This window comes from Temnothorax americanus, unplaced genomic scaffold (assembly GCF_048541705.1).
Source record: "Temnothorax americanus isolate GAGA-0224 unplaced genomic scaffold, ASM4854170v1 Scaffold155, whole genome shotgun sequence".
NCBI lineage: Eukaryota > Metazoa > Arthropoda > Insecta > Hymenoptera > Formicidae > Temnothorax > Temnothorax americanus.
The window spans coordinates 5467-20877 of NW_027509292.1; the positions used below are offsets into that span (position 1 = coordinate 5467).

The following is a 15411-nucleotide window of genomic DNA, read 5'->3' on the forward strand; positions in this document are numbered from 1 at the left end:
ATTATTCTAACTACCTTTTTACAAAATGCACGGTTTTTTTGAACAATTTTTAAAATTATTCTAACTACCTTTTTACAAAATGCACGGTTTTTCGATCAATCATATAAATTATTCTAACCTCCTTTTTACACAACGCACGGTTTTTGGATCTATTTCGTAAATTATTCCCAACTCCATTTCCAACCAAATTTGCAACGTCGTCGTACCTGTTGGCACAGCTTACACACAACGGATGAAAAGGCGAATAAATGAAAAAGGAAAAATATTCCAAGTCCCTTTTACACAACGCACGGTTTTTTTATCTATTTCATAAATAATTCCAAGTTCCTTTTTACACAACGTACGGTTTTTGCATCAATTTATTAAATTATTCTAACTCCCTTTTTACAAAATGCACGGTTTTTGGAACAATTTTAAAAAATATTACCAGTCCGCACAGTTAAATAATTTGAGCACGAAAACTGACAATTTGTAAAAATGGCAAGATAAAGATATCATCATACCACGCAACTGTGTACAAATGAATTAATATTTATCAATTCGAGATACGAAGCGTGTCTATGCGCGCATATATCATTACTACATCATTCCTCGACAATGCGAATAAAAAGGAAACGATCAATGTAAATAACGTGAAAAGGATAAAAAGAAAATAAAAAAAATATTCAAAGTCTCATTACAAAACGCGCACCGTGCGTGTCACACACACACACACACACACACACACACCTAGAAGAGCACGTTATCAAATTACTAAACCACAGTCCGCAGAGCTTGAAAAACGACGATTGAAATGAAAAATTACCACAAAATTGTAAGCTCCTTTTCGTTAAACGCACCGTTTTCGAATAAATTTGTCCAATTCGTACCATTCAGCGCGCACAGCTTACAACGGACGAATATGAAAAATTATCAAACAATTATATAAGATTCTTTTCGCAAAACGCACCGTTTTTTGCAGCGACGTATCCATCAGTCCGCGCACAGCTCTCAAGTATAACGAACACGAACCGAATGAGAATTAAGTATCACATTTAAAATTCCAAGTCCCTTTTTACAAAATTCACCGTTTTCGTACCGATTTTTCAAACTATTACCAGTCCGCACAGCTTACACAATTTTTGAAAAGGGGATGCGCGAAACAGTAAATTTATAAACAACGTCCGAGTCCCTTTTGAAAAATGGATCGCATTTGTACCGCACGTTATCAAGTCGTATACCAGTTCGCACAGCTTTTATCACGCAAGAACGACAGAGATGATAATGTAAACGCGTTGTATATAAAAACACGTCCAAGTCCCTTTTTACAAAATGTATCTTTTTCGGAGCAACTTTTCAAATTATTACCAGTCCGCGCATAGCTTACAAACGTACACGTCATTTTTAAGATGCTAAAATTTTGCCGTTTTTGGCCAATTTATGAAAACGATCGCACGCGTTTGTCTCGTCCAGCCGGACATAAAAGTCGTTGACCTTGAACCCCTTGCGAACCGGCGTTTACGAGTCACTTAAAAATAAACTAATGCCCGGTTGTCATCGCGCTCTCATCAAGGCGACCGATGAGGAGAGAAGCCTTCGCGCGGAGGCGTCCTTATTTTATCAAGACCTTGTTTCACAACAAAGTCTCGCGCGAGACGTCTCGTTCCAGAATTGGAGCTCGCGTTCGAACGAACCGAACTTTGACCGTCCGTGCCTGAAAACATTTCGTTACACAAGGTTATATAAATACAAAATATTAGGTAGCACAAAGGCAAACGTTATACAAACATAGTTGAAAGCAACTCATCGTTGCATAAAATCGCAGAGTTATTACCTGCCTAAAATACAAGCACGACCAAATCAATATCCGCTTTACGCTGCTGCACCGCAAGTCGCATGTCCGTGTGTAAAAATATCTCGCGGCCTGTTTTTTTTTTTGTTGGCGTTGACAGCATCTCTATAGCGCTTTATACAACTGGCGCACGGTCACCATCCATACGACTTTGTTTCACACGCCACGCACGCGTCGTCGTCGTCGTCGTCGTCGTGAAGCCGCCCGGGGGGTAACCATCCTTGGCGTTTGTTGCTCCGCCGCGAGCCCTTCCCGGTAACCGCATACCGCATACTCCATATATATATATATATATATATATATATATATATATATATACACTAGCTTCTCTGCCAAAGACGTTGCTTATTGTTGACAACTGCATCAAGGATACGTACGGACGACACGTATTATATAATTGCAGTAACTCGTTAATCAAACTACTCGAACCAACCTTGTGTTCGCGAACACTAACCTCGAACAACTTTTGGATATGACGTACCGAGCTTGGTCTCCGCCGCTTTTATATATATATATATCTCTCTCTCTCTCTCTCTCAAACATCTTCTGCGTAGCATCGACGAGAAACACACGCGGTGTGGCTTGTCTTACTCCGTATCCGTGTGTGGACGACAGTCCTCTTGCAACACGCGTCTTCTCCCGCCGCCGTCGTGTAAAATATTGTACAAGAAGCGCCCGCGGCGTTCTCTCTGTTCGCAGCCGAGACGTTATTGTTACTATCGTACGTATTTCACACGCGTATCATTTATTAAATACGGTCTCAGAGAACACACATTACGATAGATATTTTTTTTTTCAAGTCATCCGAGAGATGATAAGAACGCTTAAACGTCTACCAAGATGTCTATATTACGACACACAATCAATCTAAAATATATTTTAAGTAACTGCTGTGTACGTAAAATAACACACTATACCGGCCGCGCGTTTAGGTTATTCACCACCGACGTTCGCGGTAAATATGACTAAAAAAAATACTCACCGAAGGGATTGAAACGTTGATCACGTTTTTATCTTTATATTTGTCGATGGAAACATTATCTATATAATGTTTTCCGAGACATAATTTTTTTATGATAACTGCGAAATACGTACGAGTAACAATAACGTATGTGCTGATTGACAGATAACGGGCACTCGTGCGTGTGTCTCGTATGTACAAGATTACACACACGACGGAGATGGAGATAGAGATCATGAGGTCACGCGCGCGACGGTAACACCGTCGTTAAGAATAAGCAGGGCCCCGTTCGAGAACCCCGGGAACGACGTAGGTGGGGTCCGCACAGCGGATGGATTTGCCCCTAAAAATAAAAATAACGAATCGATATTCACCCGCTGTCCCCCCCAAATCAGTTGCCGGACTCGCCTGGGTCAGCGAGAGAGAGAGAGAGAGAGAGAGAGGGGGGGGGAGAAAAAAAAGGAAGAGGAAGAGCGTGTGTGTGTGTCCACAATACGGAAAATCAAATTGGTTTATATTATACATCGAGACGCATTTCTTTCTCGAAAAGACGACTGTGAGATACCGGCTCATACGGCGTAAGCATAAAGGTGCGAGAACGTTCATGCGGGGGGCAGTGAAAAGCAGCATCAGATCGCGTACTCTGCGTGGCCTACATAATAGACAAGTTTTCGAGTTTCTATAACTTGTGTAAAATTTATAGCCACGCAGTACGCGATCTGCTGCTGCTGCTTTTCACTGCCCCCGCTAGAAACGTTCACCTTAAGAAACGTGTGCGTGTGGTTCTCATACACCACGTGCCGAAGGAAATAGAGAGAGACCACGCACAGTTTTCTTATGCGTACGCCGTCGTCGTCGTTATGAAAAATTGTGTGCTTCCCGCTTTTTTAAAGCTGGCGTCAGACAGGACGCGTCAAGCAGCGAGCAGCAACCACGCGCGCAAAACGAGTGTCCCCGCCGCTACTTAACATTATACACACACAAGTTATATGGCAAATGAGCGAATACGTATATATATATAAGAAGAGTGCACAAAGTACAGAGAGAAGCGTTTATTATAAAAAATAAAAATGTATATTATTACATTATTTTTACGCGTGTTCGTTCTTTTTTTTTTTTTTTTTTAACTATCCGTGAAACGCAATAGATACAAATGACAAAACAATCATTTTATCATAAGGACGTTGCGCGTGTTGCCGTCGCCGTTCTTAATTCTCTTTGGCCTCGTCCACCGTACGCGCAGGTGAAATATCGATCTCGCTACATTCATATTTTCGGAATGCGCTCGTACAATTTATAACTTGTTATTTTCAGAAACTTTCTACATTTCAAAAGATATTCAAGTCGATAAAATCATACGTGCGCGAATACTCGAAAATACGAATGTTGGACACAAAATATTGGCGCTTCCGTTTTTTTTTTCCACATTAATATATATATATATATAGATGAAATATATCCCGTTAAAAATTGTTTACATACGCTGTTGCGTAAATTGTATATCACAGTGTTATATCGCAATGTCAGGTACACATATATTAAGCGCGTTTATATTAAAAATAAAATTATACGGTCCAAAAATTATAATATTTCGCTACTTTTTTTTCGGAAAACACAAAGCTTACGAAATTTCGATGCGGGGCAGTTTGAGAGAGAGAGATCGATATATTTTACCTATAATACGCCGTCGGCTGCCGTCTGATGCGACAAACATAACTAATTTTGAATATCGCCTCGCGTTCGATCCAACGAAACATAGAAAATAGCAGAAAAAAAATTAATCATAAAACAAAAGAAAAGCTATTTTCTAATAAAACGATACGTGCGCGCGTACTCGAATAGACAAATGGACAAAAAATATTGGCGCTTCTCTCTTTTTCTTTTTTCCATATTAATATAATATAGAAAAAATGTCCCGTTTAAAATGTTTTACGTACGCCGTTGCGTAAATAATATCACAGTGTCGTGTATCACAATGTCAATTACATGCGCGTTTCTATTCGAAACAAAATGATACGGTCAAAAAATAATTATTCGCTACTTAATCTTTTTGGAAGCCAAAGCTTTTAAGCTTTTAAGTTAAACGAAATGTCAATGCGTGCACTTTTAACCTATACGACGCGTGCCGTCGGCAGATGCCGACTGAAACATATCGAATTTTTAATCGCCTTACGTTCGATCCAATGAAACTTGGAAAATAGCGAAAAAAAATATAAGGTATAAAACAAGAATGCGTTGATATTCCAAATACACGCAAAGACAAGTCCGATAAAAATATCGTATCAAACCTATATCCTAAACCTAAAACCTATATCTAGATATATATATATATATACATTCCGAATGAAAACCGAATCGCGCTTATAGCCTAAGCTCCGATTTTTTACATATCCGCCGCATCTTCCGCGTCAAGATTACGTATCTTCTTGCCAAAGTGTGTTTGTATGTCTTTGCACAGTCGCCGTGTCTTCGGCGAGTCGATTAAATTTATGGCGATCCCCGATTTTCCGAATCGCCCTGTTCTTCCGATTCTGTTCAAGTAAGTCTCAAAATCGGCTTCCTTGTTTTCATTCATCGGCAAATCAAAGTTAACCACTAGCGTCACCCGTTGTACATCAATGCCTGTCAAAAGTACCATACATTTTATTATTAATATATTATCGTTATACACACTACGCTTAGATTACACACATAGGTACAGGCAAAAGTTTATCAGCACGCGCGTCGGTCGTTGCTATTATATTAACGTTCTTCATATTTACCTCTTGATAAAACGTTGGTGGTGACAATAAATTTGTAAATTCCGTGTCTAAATTTATCTAGGACTTGTAGTCTTTCGTCCACCGTCAAATCTCCTGATAACATGGCTACAGGGCGCCCGTTCATCGTCATGTCCTCTGCCAACCACCTGGCCGTCGATTTCGTCTGTAAATGAAAGTACGGTATTTCGTTACCACGGAGTTGCTCATTTACGGGCGTATATAAACGGAGTCGTCGATGTACGCGCGCGGGCGCTTACCCGACAGAAAATAATGCCTTGTCCAATGGTGATCGCGTCATAGATATTTCTGACAGCGGTATATTTTTCCTCCAACGTCTGGCAATTGATATAGTACTGTTTGATATTATCCAAACACTCTTCTTCTCTCAATAATCGTATTTGCAGCGCATCGCCGGCTATCATATCCGCAAAGTTTCTGACGTCTTCGTCGTATGTCGTGGAAAATAACATCGTTTGACATTTTCGCGAAAGCGATCTGCGCATAAAAAATTAATGGTGACATATCTCGCGTGAAACATAAATGTAGCGTCGCGGTCATCTCGAGAAGCGTACCTGTGTATAGTTACGCAATCATCTTGCGTAGCCAACATTACGTCAGCTTCGTCCAATACAAACACGGATATGCGACTCAAATCGAAGACGCAGTACTTGAGCCCCCACTCAAGCACTATGCGAGGCGTTCCTATCAATACATGTGCGGTGATTTCTGATCGAGGATTCACTGTGTAACACGTGGTAAAGCAAGCGTAAGAAATTATCTCAACAGCAGAAACGTCAACCTCTATATGTAAGAAAACACTGTATATTTTACCTCGCTCTCCTCGAACAGCATACATAATTTGTATCTCAGGGCAAAAGCGCGCCATCCTCGCTGCTACTTTCGCCTGTTTGTATGGCGAGTTCATACGTCGGTGATAGACAAATCACCTGGGGGTACAGTTTCATGGGATTTACCCGATGTAACATGGCCATCACAAAAGTGACCGTTTTGCCTGTGCCTGATTCCGATTGCGCAATCATATTCTGCGCCCTAGAAAGAGACGTTCCTCGTAAAATATATGTGTTTAAGAAAGGCTGTGAAAGTAATCTCTGCGAAATGCTTACGGATCGGCTAGTAAACTTGGTAAAGCGAGCTGTTGAATTTTCGACATATAGTTGAACCCCATTCCGCGAGCACCTTTCAACAACTCTGGTTTGCTGTGCGCAAAGTATAAAAAATACACGTTACATACATATATACCATTATTGTGACGCGTCGGTAACACAAATACGAGTAGTGGTAAACGAGCGGATCTCTCTGTCTAAGGCCTGTTTGTTTTTCGATATACTTGTCGACTGGCGCACGAAGTTGGACGGAAAAAATAATATAACGCAGCGAAAACAAACAGGCCTTAAATCAGGTCCTCTCGTCGCGACTAAAAGCTACTTACGTGCGTAGCGCGTCAAAGGTTTTTTCCCCGTACAACCGGGACGACGTTGGATGAGGCTTGATGGTCTGTACAATTTTTTTCAGCATCACCTTATAATTATTTTCAGCCTTGTCCCACATGTAGGATGCTGTCACCTATGCATACGACATCGGGTTACGGAACTTTTTGCATCTGGCCTCACGAAAAACTAGTGTTCAGTTCCCTGCTTCAGATACGACAAACACATGTGTAAGCATTTAAGCCGCGGAGTCAGAGAGAGAGAGAGAGAGAGAGAGAGAGAGAGAGAGAGAGAGAGAGAGAGAGAGAGAGAGAGAGAGAGAGAGAGAGAGAGGAGTCTGCTGAGTGCGAACACTCCGCGTACTATGAAAACAGGTGTCATGCATGAGCATCAAAAGGATCACGCCCCGGTGCAACACATCCGTGGACAGTTTAGTCCCGCTTTACCTTCGATCCCAAGTTGTCCCGTTCATCGGCGTGCTCTTCCACCAAGTCGACATTATTCGAAGCCATATCAACGCTTCGTAAGTGCTTCGCGGCAGTGCGCGTAATACTCCCGGGCGTCGCAGGTGCCCCCGCGAAAGAGGGCCGCTCACGTAACGGAATTCCTCGATCTTGTCCTGGTCCACGAGGACCGCGTTGAGCTTCGCCACCAGACAAGTGTTCCGTTTTTGAAAATCGGGGCGGTGACACGTAGTCGTGAGCTTCGCGCTTGCCGCTGTTGTCCGGTAGGATGGAATAACTCTCGCCGGAGCTGTTTGTCAACGTCAAGCCGTTGCCACCGTGCAGCCCGTCGAGACTGTTGCACTTAATGGAGAAACCGGGCGGCGGTAAGGTCGGGGAAGCAAAACCGGGTGGCGGATTCGTGATTCGTGAAGCCTGGCGGTCCGCTACTCGTGCTACCCAAAGCGGGAAATTCCTCCGTCCGATGGATATTATTGTTGGTTGCGTTCAGGCTATCTATCTTCAGCTCGCTGCGCTTCCTCTGCTTCTCCCCGTTCGAAGAACCAATGCCTCCGCTTCCGGATTCCGTATTTATAACGGTCGCGATTCCCGAACTACCGTTCGCGTTGTTCTTGTTCTTTCTCTTATAACGCGACAAATTTCTATCCCGACCAAGCGCACGTGTGTTACCCGACCAACGTCTTTACACTCGTCTCTCTCTCGAAACTTCCGAACCACGCGTGTCGGTGTGCTACTGGAGGATTCGAACCGCGTCCGTTGATCGACGTACGACGATCCGACATCCAATAGTAAATCATAATAAAAAATATGAAATTTTCTGCTATTGAATGTCAGATGGTCGTATACGTCGAACATCCTGTTGTGACGTGTCGGACGGCGCGGACGCGGACGGTGAATCCCTCTCCATGACGTCACGACGGAGAATCATATGGAGAATCATAAACTATCAATGGCGTGAGAGTACGGTTTTATCTTTATTTCTTTTATGAAAAACGCGTGACCACCAAACGTTTTTTACGGACGATCGTCGCGCGTGACCACCAAACGCGTCCTCGTATGAAAGTCGAATCACGTTGCGTGATAAATACAGTTTTTATTCATCAACGTATATACCGAGCAACGTCACACACGCGGAGTCGTGCGCGACCAATGGCACGTGCCATTAAGAACATTCCCGTTCGATCCCCCGTGTCGCACACAAGGTCCAGTGGAAATTCAGCCTTAAGCTAGATTCACAGACAGAACGCGTCAAGCGCGTCAAGTAGCGATAGAGCAGCAACCCGATCAGCTATAGAGGGCCGGTATTCATAATCAGATCTTTTTTCAAAACCGTCTTAAGTAATATATATATCTTAAGGCCCGGACACACATAGAAAAACTCAAGCCCCTTGCACAATGCTAGGCAACGGGCACGAGGAACAGGAAATAACCAAAAAATTGTTACGTACAACCCAAAAAATTCGAATACTATGATTGGTTGGCAACAGGCAATAGGCGCAGAATTTCCAACATGACGGAAATGCTTAAGACTCCATAGACGCGGAAACGCCGTGCGGTAAAGTGCATTGACCAATCAGAAGGCTGCCACAAGTCGCCTGCGGCAAAATCAAAATTTGTGATTGGTCAACGCATTTTGCCGCATGGCGTTTCCGCGTCTATGGAGTCATTACAAAACTCTGTGTATATCGCCTATGTCACTGTTTATTCTGCATTTATACATGATTTCTGATTTCTATTCCCTATTCCCTCGTGCCTGTTGCCTAGCATTGTGCAAGGGGTTTTAAGCAGTAAAACTCAAGCAGTAATAAGCAACGCAGCCATCACGCACACAGAGTCAAGAACTTGAGGCACGGCCCTATAAATTAGCGTCACAGCGACTCCATACCGTTGATTTTTTTATAGGGCGCCTGCTTGGCACATGGAAAAACTTGAGCATCAATTAAACTTAAGCAGTAAGAACGCAACGGTATGGCGTGGCTACCGCTTATTTATGGCCGTGTCTCAAGTTCTTGACTCTCTGGGTTGCGTTCCAAAATTCACTCTGGGTAACTAAAATCTATAGTTTACGTCACGTACACTATAGCATTTTAGTTAACTAGAGTGAATTTTGGAACGCAGCCCTGTGTGCGTGGTGGCTGCGTTGCTTATTACTGATGCTTGAGTTTTACCGCTTCAGTTTTTTTATGTGTCCGGGCCTTTACTGCTTAAGTTTAACTGCTTAAATTTTTCTACGTGCCAAGGCCCTTAAGATGCTAATACGCGACTCTGTAAAATTGGTTAAATGACATATGTTAAGGCCCGTGCACACGTAACAAAGTTTTTATTCATACGCGTAAAGCCGTAAGAAAATAGGCCACGCACACTCTAATATTCTTCGAGCTCCACGGGGGGCCGCCGAGAATACGCGACTGTGCCGCGAGGTCTATTTTCTTACGGCCTTAGCGCGTATGACTAATCTTTTGTTACGTGCACGGACCTTAAAGATTATATTTATAAATAATGGTCTTAAATATAAGAACCCCGACTATATGAATACCGGCCTATTTAGAGAAGCAAGCCACATCGTTTATCATTCTTCCTATTAACTTCATACGTCAAAATCGTTGCGGATCACAACCGGAAGTGACATATCAATAATATACTACGTTTACGCGAGCGTAAGGCTGGATTCACATGGGGCGTGTAAGATGCGTACGCGTAACTTGCGTCAGCCAATCAACGCGTCTCAGCTATTATACGCGTATGACACGATTAAATATACTGAGACGCGTTGATTGGCAGACGCAAGTTACGCATACGCATTTTACGTCCCCCATGTGAAGAAACCACAGCCTAAAGGCCATCGCACACAAAATGCACATAGCTTAGCACAAGCGTAGCACATAAAAGACCGTTGGACCACGGAGTATGTTATGTAACGCGCAATATGGCGACTTTATGCTGGATGCTCTCCGTGGTTTAACGGTCTTATGCGCTATGCTTATGCTTATGCTAATAAGCTATGCATTTTGTGTGCGTTGGGCGTTGGCCTTAATTATAAAACCGCTGTATGTACCACGGGGGGAGCATCTTATGTAACGCAATATGGCGACTTTATGGTTGGATGCTCCGTGGTTTAGCGGTCTTAAGCCCCTCGTGCACAATGCTATAGGCAACAGGCAATAGGAACAGGGAATAGAAATAAGAAATCATGTATAAATGCAGAATAAATAATAACACAGGCAATAGACACAGAGTTTCCGTCACGTTGAAATTTCTGTGCCTCGTGCCTGTTGCCAACCAATCATAGCACTTGAATTTTTTAGGTTGTACGTTGTACGTAACAATTTTTTTGTTATTTCCTGTTCCTATTGCCCGTTGTGTGCCTGGCATTGTGCAAGGGGTTTTAAGGTGGAAGAGCACATAAAAGTGCACAGACGATGAGCCGAGGAGCACGAATGCAGAAGCCATATGCGCATGCGCTATGGTGTCTGCATACTGCCTATATGATGGCTTCTCTGAATTTTCAATCTACATATACACTATGCTTATGTATTTTTATGTAGATTGAAAAAAAGCGGATCATCCGGAGTACTACCACCTTAATCACTTACACCACTATTGCCTCATCGGCAATGAATGAAATGGTCGCCCGCGGCCGGTAGTGCGTCGCGTTTCGAGATTCAGAGCGAGAGAAAAAATAATAAGTAAACGGGAACCTCGGATCTCCTGACAGAGGCACCACGCACGACGACGACCGCACCATCAGACATGGCGCACCAATTGCTCTTCTCGTCCAACAGGCTGGAGAGAGAGAGAGAGAGAGAGAGAGAGAGAGAGGGAGGCTAGTCCTGCAGTCCGCTCAGAAAGGTTTATTTCGACACGTTTCTCAGATACCATAACCTTTCGGGTTATGGTTTCAGGTACTTTGGATATATCTCGTCGCAGTTATAGTTCGTTTTTTAAACGTATATCATATTTTTTGAAATAAGGACCCACCTCGCGTACCTGTCTTTTATACATTTGCGAGAGTTGACAAACATGTTACAATACAAACGTGGTTGCATATCAGCTTTGCCGATGATTACTTGCAACTTTTGCGAATAAACCATATGATTGAAATATTAAGGATAAAGCGACATAATTTTTGTCATTTTTTGCATTGCTTCTGTCATTAGAACAATAAGATTAAGAGCTAAGACGTATACTTCCAGCTGAGACGTCATTTATCCGCTATTGAAACGTAGTACGACACTATCGGCAAGTATCGAGCAAGTACAGAGCAGAAGTGGAGATTATTTTTGTAAAGAGCCACCTAAAGGATTCGAAAAGTTTGTTACACCAGGTTTACCTTTTTACAATTTTCATCTCTGTGTTCTCCTTTTATTCTTATATCAAATTGTATACAACTTCTGAAGAACTCGCGCGTTACAGGTGAGAAGGTAAAAATGGTAAAAGTGCCGCCGAAAAGACGGGAGAAACAATTGAAAAAAGGCTGGTACAAAAGAACCTCCTCCATCTTTATCTTCATCTACCTCCACACGTCGTCGTCCGATGGTCCCCCAAGGTGAATTTCCAATGGCCATTCAAAACCTTTTGGAAACAGCTCCCGAGGTGGTAAATCATTCGAAGGTGGCGATAAGGAAAAAATGTATATGATTTTGGCTGCTATTGAAGTAAGCGGTCTGATTGGATTGCTACTTGTTCGGTACATGAATCTGAATGAGATTACACGGAGAGAATTTTTATACAAGCGAGTATAAATTTTATTCCCAATAATTATACGTTTATATATATTTATAGCATTAATATGAGATAGCAAGGCAGTACGCAGATTGTTTCAAAGTTATAAGTTAAAATGTAATTAGCAAACTAAATGACCTGATAAAAGCGACTAAAAGTTGTTCATAACCTTGCAAAGTAATTGTTTTAAAATATTGAGCTTTTCATCGCGTTAATTTTACCGAATTCCTCGTATCGTATAACATACATTGTAGAATCAATAATATTTTGACGATTTAAAATATTAAGTTAAAAGTAACTTTGACATTTTTCTTTTATTTATATTTTAAATATATTTTTTTTTATCTTTTATCTTATCTCTTTTATCTTTTATCTTATCTTATCTAATCTTTGTGTATTATATCTCTATAAATCAGAAATAATTGACGTTCATATAATCGTACATAATTATATAAGTAATATCTTTGTTTTTCAGTTACCTAAATAAATAACAAAATAATAATAATAATAATAGTAGTAACAAGCGTTACTTCCACCATGCATACGACGAGTGCCGGGGACTAGGCAAGTTTAATCGAGATCAAAGTATTTGCTCAATCAAAGATCTCACATAAAATGACACGTATATAAGAATGTATTGGATTTTTGTATTTATTACGATTGCGTTGCTCGATTATTACAGGACATCGAGACAGTGACGGGTGAGGGTAACTTGCGTTACTTTTTGTGATACCAGAGGAAGTTAACTTGGAAACTAAGGAGCCACGTGGCGCGACGAAGCTGCGTTTCACGCAAAAAGAGCTGCACCGGATAAAACACGCACACCCACCAGCCAAGATAGGCCTATATATACGTGACGATCTTGTTAGATCGTCACCGTAAGCGGAAGTACTTGGTCAGAGCAGATTACGGGGTAGCGCTCGTAAAGGTAAACCAACGATAAGATACATTGTACGAAAAAATGTAACGCGTGAAACAACACTCGCGCGTCACGATATCGCAGCGTTTACGTACTACGAAAGTAATGTCGACGTGGTCTTTTTTTTTTTTTTCGCAGATGATGTCGCGTTCTTTGGCGCTTTATTAAATGAATATGTGCCACTCGCACATACACACACAAGGAAGACGGCGAGTGTGCGCGTTTACGTTGCGGATGAATACTGCTCGAACTGCGTTCTGCCACATGATTCCAAATGCTCTGAACTGGGCGGTTTTTTCGATATCGAGACGTGCTCTAGAAAAGTTATATTCGAGCTGTGGACAAAGAACTTGGTCTTTCGCCGATCGCACTGAGACGTTACATCGAAATTAAGAACAAACGTTGGTTTTTGTTAACTGTATTTTAGCTTCTGTTGTCTGAAACTCGTGTCGAACGATCATTTACTTTCAATGAATATATATATATATATATATATATATATATATATATATATATATATATATATATAAGTGTATATTTTTTTATTTATTTTTTTATATGTTTCGAACTCTTGAGCGAGATCTCGTTTTTTTTCTCTTTCTCGTGGTCTATTAAAAATGTCACTTTTGGCAGAGAAAGCTACTTTTCATATAAAAAAGATTATTTTTATGCTGTGTAAGCTTCTATTTTTTTTTTCGTCAAATATTTATGTCACGTTCAGATATCTTCTATAATGTAGGCAGATCTATTTTTTGTGCGTCTTATGCGTAACGTGTGTCTCTAAGACAGTCTTCGTAAAACTCACGCCAACATTTTAAGTACGAGTTTTAGAAAATGTTTAACTACGTTCTTTTTCGTTTCACAAACAATTAAAATTTTTTTATATATATGGAACTGATTGCGCATCACCGTCAAGATTTAAAATAAAATAATAAGATTACAGTAAAATAACAGAAACAATATATATTTATTTAATTCTAATACACGTATCATTTTCTATACGCTTTATGAGATATCATTGAACGAAGTCAAAACTTTATTGTTCCGTAATTATTTTTTCTTTGCTTTTTTTTATCACGTAGATATACGTGATATTATTTTATCGTATAACTTATATTTTACAAACGCGTAACACGTCAGACATGATCTTGTTGCGTACCACGAACACACCGACGTCAATATATATATTATATGGAACGGTGCACAGCATATCTTCTCCACTTAAAAACTAAGTCGGACCATAGTTGTCACGGATATACGCGTGTCTTGTTTTTATTAAACTAAAAACATTTATTACACTATATATACAAACGTTAACATTACTTTTAAAATTACAATTTTAGTTTTTGAATTAAAAGTAATGTAAAATATAAACGTTATGCTCTATTACAAATATCAATGAGTTTAAAAAGCCAAAATCGTCCATGTGTTGTAAAAATATTTTCAACCGTTGAATATAACCTACGTTAACTTGACGCTTTTAAAAATTAATAAATCTGATATATCAACGTACGCGTAACATGTACTATACGTTTACGCGAGAGCGTTACTCATTATACGTTGTTCGCGTAAACGGATTTTAGTGTCGGGGTCGTTATATCAGCCACGTAATATACGTATCGTACATAGCTTTGTACCGTCGTCGTCATTATACCCTAGCCAATCTATACGTATTTTCCTTATAACATATACGTGTCAGTACATTTTATCGCAAAAATATAAGTGACGTATACGTCAGAGTGTCAATAATGTACTCCTATACGTATGCAATAAAATATACAATTTTTTGACGTCGTCAAAATATCTAAGAGACATATGTATATATAGCGCGTTCTCTCCTATCTGTCGACGACGGTTGCTCGATGATATTCGCAACATATTCCGGTGCCGTTTTTCTACTCGAATCGTCGCGCGTATCGTCCGGTCGCTCGGTCGATCGTCCGGCCTCGCGTGGTCGCTATTACCCCCCCAGTTGGTAACCACTGTTACGTTTCCCGCCGGACAGGTCAACTTTCGTACGCTTTCCCTAGGTCAAGCTAGCTGATCCGGACTTTGTTGGCGCTTAGGACCGGTTAGGTCAGGCTCGCCATGCCGACCGCTTAAGCGTTTCGATGTATTCCGGGTTTTTCCGACTTTTGTCCTAGCGCGTGCTTCGCCCAGGACATTTCCAGCGGTCTGATATTTGCTGGGCAGGTGTTCCCAAGTGTCCCGAAGCTATTTACATCATGCCGACGGTTTCGCCCCGCCGTCGCGATACGGTCGCGTTGCCCAGCTACGCGCGAATATTTTCGTATCTTCGCGTTG

The 15411-nt window shown here is 41.2% G+C and overlaps 1 long non-coding RNA gene and 1 pseudogene across 8 annotated transcripts; one reads left to right on the forward strand and one right to left on the reverse strand.

Annotated features, from left to right (window-relative positions):
* Positions 1-1953: 1953 nt before the first annotated feature.
* LOC143895365 (DEAD-box helicase Dbp80-like) lies at positions 1954-8530 on the reverse strand (annotated as a pseudogene). Its single transcript, XR_013256293.1, has 9 exons — positions 7449-8530; positions 7005-7138; positions 6679-6771; positions 6386-6604; positions 6127-6295; positions 5812-6049; positions 5555-5717; positions 2286-5414; positions 1954-2189 (listed from the first exon to the last, which is right to left on the reverse strand). The product of XR_013256293.1 is annotated as a DEAD-box helicase Dbp80-like (transcript).
* A 2475-nt stretch (positions 8531-11005) lies between these two features.
* On the forward strand, positions 11006-13636 carry LOC143895368 (uncharacterized). 7 transcript variants are annotated; one of them, XR_013256306.1, is made up of 6 exons: positions 11006-11368; positions 11660-11776; positions 11880-12198; positions 12664-12752; positions 12871-13116; positions 13246-13636. It is a non-coding gene; the product is annotated as an uncharacterized LOC143895368 (long non-coding RNA). The 7 variants fall into 7 exon arrangements; XR_013256302.1 differs by having other exon boundaries at positions 11007-11368; positions 11646-11790; XR_013256303.1 differs by having other exon boundaries at positions 11007-11315; positions 11646-11790.
* The last annotated feature ends 1775 nt before the right edge of the window (positions 13637-15411 follow it).